At 38.7% G+C, this 4,055-nt stretch overlaps 1 long non-coding RNA gene across 1 annotated transcript; it reads right to left on the bottom strand.

Moving 5' to 3' along the window:
* Nucleotides 1-189: 189 nt before the first annotated feature.
* Nucleotides 190-2,739, bottom strand: LOC112450179. The gene is made up of 2 exons (XR_005232909.1): nucleotides 2,222-2,739; nucleotides 190-325 (listed from the first exon to the last, which is right to left on the bottom strand). It is a non-coding gene; the product is annotated as an uncharacterized LOC112450179 (long non-coding RNA).
* Nucleotides 2,740-4,055: the final 1,316 nt, after the last annotated feature.

Raw genomic sequence — 4,055 nt, 5'->3', positions numbered from 1 at the left:
GGAAACTGGAAACAGCTGAGTAGTAAAGTGTCTGTCGGAAACCAGTGACCTGAGTCCTGATCAGGGTGAGTGCCAGCTCAGCACCGGATGAATTATTAAACTGAAGGGGGAGAGCCAGAGGGACACAGAGGAGGGACTGAGGGACTTACCTGGAGAAGCGTTCTGCGATGGCGGTGTTTTTGCCCCGGGCAGAGACGATAGACAGCTCCTTGGCGGTAACCCTCAATGACTGTGAAGCCCACTGCCTGCGGCTGAACGGTTCTACAGAGGCCATCTTTGTTTTTTTATATGAGCGATGTAAGCTTTCAAGGAACACGCGTAGTAACTGAAATGATATGCCCACACACACAAAAACATTAACAGTGAGGCACAGTGGTACAGAGTTCACTCCATTCTTTACAGTTTTGTTGATGTGAAACAATCAGCCAAAAATTCCCTTCCTGTGAATTTTTGTTAGCCAACATCCTGCTCATAAAGCTAAATTAAAGGCCTAGCATTTCTTGACAGAAAACATATCTCCTGCCCTCTTTCATGTCTAAGATTTAAAACTCAATGAAAAGAGAGAAGTATAGTCAATTTGATCAAACCTTGGGGGGTGGGGGGTGTAATGCAATCTCATTCAGTATTACAAGAACTTGTGGGACGTGTTAGCTGCGTTGAGGATGTAGTATTACCACACCAAATTTTAAATCAGCATCTGCAAGGTACAGCCATTTTTGAGTTTGCTAAGTTGTGGCAGCCATCTTGAATTTACTCCAGAAATGAACCAGTTGTAGATATTCATCCAATAACTACCTTGAGAATTTCATTAAAATCTGTTAATTGGTTCACTCGATATTTTGCTAAACAAACAAAAACATTCTTGCCCTTTCGCTTTTGGTGGTAGGTGATGTGTCATACTGTGGTTCAATCCAGGCTTTAGATAAAAAGGTTCACTTAGGGTTTTTATACATGTATAAAACTAACTGAACAGCCAGTAGATTTTAATCAGACTATGTTTGACAGTTAGTACTGCAGCATGGCATGACTTCATCATCTGAGTCAGAAATTCAACAGAGGGCATCATCTGAGCATGGAGCATCTGTTCTCTGCTCAGACCTGAGGGTATTCACCAGCCGACAAGATAACTGATACTCTACATCACAAAACAAGCTTTTGTACATCAACACACTTTCACAAGACCCATATACAAGTGCTGACCCGTTTGGCACTTCAACTTCACAGCCTGGAGGGCACCGGCAGGCAGTCACTTGCAGCAGCAGCTATCAGTTAAAACATCTGAATAAATTTAACAGTGAACTGGTAACAGCTGAGCCTCGTTGTTATTAAACAGGTGGGCAGATGTGGGATGTGGTCTAATTAGGACTCGCCTCTTAGTTTCAACATTTTCTTTCTGTATCATATTTCCTAACCGGAATTTGTTAAAGTCCAAGAAACTATAAAGGCAAGCCACCTGTCCAACAAGCTAATATTACACGGTTAAAAAAAATGACTTTTATTGATAAAAAAATACAGTTCTCTCAATGCTTGTCAGCCAATAATTAGAAAATGTTAAAATACAATCCCCAAATACAATTTCCAAAAAGCTGAAGGTTGTCCAAGCATATACCTTCATTATAAATAGGGGCATATTATATCCATTTGATGCATTTTAAAATTCTTTGAATAAGCTTTATTTAAAAAAATGAGGTAAAATTATTTCAGAACTGTTCAATTTCAGCTCAAATGCAATTTTTAATCTCATTGTCTTATTTGTCAACAAGTAGAGACAGTACCCATCAGTGTGCTGATGTTAAACTGGATGTTTTCAGATATCAAAAACATGCAAAATGCTCCTTTCCTGCACAAAACAGAAGTGCTTCCAATTATTTTAAAAGTTGTAAGTCGGATGTTTGTATCCCTCCAGCCTCTTGTTATCAAAGGTAAAATACAAATGAAGGCAGGTAGGAGACCTGAATGATTCACGTCATACTGTCAGCTTGTCTGATAAGGAAAGTGACATGTAAAGCTGATGCACACCTGAACTTTTTTTTTTTTTTAACGGTCTCAACAGAAGGAAAGTGGCATTTAAAAAAAAGTCCCATCAATTTAACACACGGTTCAACATTAGAAAGCCTTGATGTGTAACTCCAAACTGCATACATCAAATTACAGTTCGACCTGCTCTCCTCTAAACTCCTCTAAACTAAACAGAGTAAAGCTTAAAAACAAACCCACCTACCTGTGAGTCTCCCTACTGTTTGTCTCCCTGATACATCTGCTTCACAGCTCTGTTACTTGTACATTTCCTCTTCAGCTCCTTCAACAAACACTTAAAAGCTGACAGGTGACGAGTTGCCCTCAACTACTCTCAGCCAATAAGAGAACAGCATTCTACCTGAGCAGTATCTGTCTGTTAAACCCAAACTAATTAGCAGTGCTGGGATCGACCTGAGGGAACGTGACGCAAGCAGCCTGTGAGCACCACGTCAAAGGAACAACAAGCAGGGAGGAGGAGATCCCACGCTGGATTCCAGGAAGCTCACCAACTCCTGGCTTCCCACATGCTCACAGGGTTGACATACTACAGGACGTGACTCACAATACCAGCTAACTTAAGAGAAATAATGTGTGTGTGTGTGGTTGGGGGGAGGGGAGTCATTACATTCATGGATGAGTCTTTGCATGGCTGAACATGAAGAAAATGTACTTTTCCCAAGCCACAAATGAAGTGACATCAGCTGAAAAGGTTGGTTGTTTAACAAAAACTTCTTTCAAATCTAGTTTCATTATTAATTTTTTTCAAGATTAATGAAAAGTCCTAGCATTCCTTGAAGGAATGCCTCTCACCCCCCACCCCCCACCTTTTATGCCAGAGTTTTAGACTAAGATCATGTCTGAGTTACAGCCCATTTGGACAAACCTTGAAAACGAAATACACTTAGACTGTGTGTTATGAATGACTCTCAGATACGACCATTTCAAACATTTAGCTCAATATCTGTAAAATTGACTGAGTTACAGAGTTTAGATTTCCAATGGTCAGTTGGTTGTGGCAGCCATCTTAAATCAGGTTGACTCCAAAAGTGAATCAGCTGAAAATGTGCATCCGGTGATTACTTCATGAAAGTTTAATTTAGCTCCACCCATTTCATGAGATATATCGCTCATGCGACAGACAAATGAATACACACACAGGACACAAAACATTATAGCTGCTTTGTCTTTGGTTGCAGAAAATAAAAATGCAGATTCTGAATTTTATACATATACAGAGGAATGCTTACTCCACCTGCTGCAAAGTCAGATGCTGCTCCTTTAGGTTAATGTTGCGCAAACTAATCTCCAACGGTCGCAGCCAAGTGAGATATGAATCTACACCTGGAGCCAGCAAGTGATGTGATTTTAATCAGACTTGTTTCTCTTTTGTTCTCAAACAGGAGCCAAATCAGGCAAAATAAATGCCTAAATAATGGGTTTCAACCATTTGTTATTGTTTGTCATTGCTCAGATTTGAACTTGTAGAAAAACTTTAACCTTTTAATCTACTGCAAAAACATTTCTCTTTGCATAAAGGCACCTTTTTAGAACCTATCCCTATCTGAGCAGATGTTTACCTAAACAGCCAAAAAGATTTATTTTGGAGTCATTTTTCACAGTTAAACTTAAATCATGTCAAATGTAAACTCAGACTATTTTCTGTTGTTGTTTTAACAGAATGAGCCACTCCCATCCTGTTGTTATTTCCCTTTCTCTGTCACACAAACCACCTCCAGTAAAACTAAACTCATCTGGATCACACATACAGCTTCTGTCATTAACTCTTAATTTAATTCTCACAAAAGCTTTGCACTCTGGTCTGCAATGAAGGATAATAAAATATAATCTACTTATGCACAAATAGAGAAAAAATGAAATTATTGGTTTTATTATTTAAATACTTTAATTATATAAAAAAAATGTTGACTTAATTAGGTGGCCAGAGGAATCAATATGAGTTTCAAATTTTAAAAAGTCATAAGGAACAAATTAAAAAAATAAAAATCTGTTTAAGGTCACTTAAGAATGTCCTCTGC

This window comes from Kryptolebias marmoratus, unplaced genomic scaffold, assembly GCF_001649575.2.
Source record: "Kryptolebias marmoratus isolate JLee-2015 unplaced genomic scaffold, ASM164957v2 Scaffold267, whole genome shotgun sequence".
In the NCBI taxonomy this organism is placed as follows: Eukaryota; Metazoa; Chordata; class Actinopteri; order Cyprinodontiformes; family Rivulidae; genus Kryptolebias; species Kryptolebias marmoratus.
This window is presented reverse-complemented; position numbering and strand designations above follow the sequence as displayed.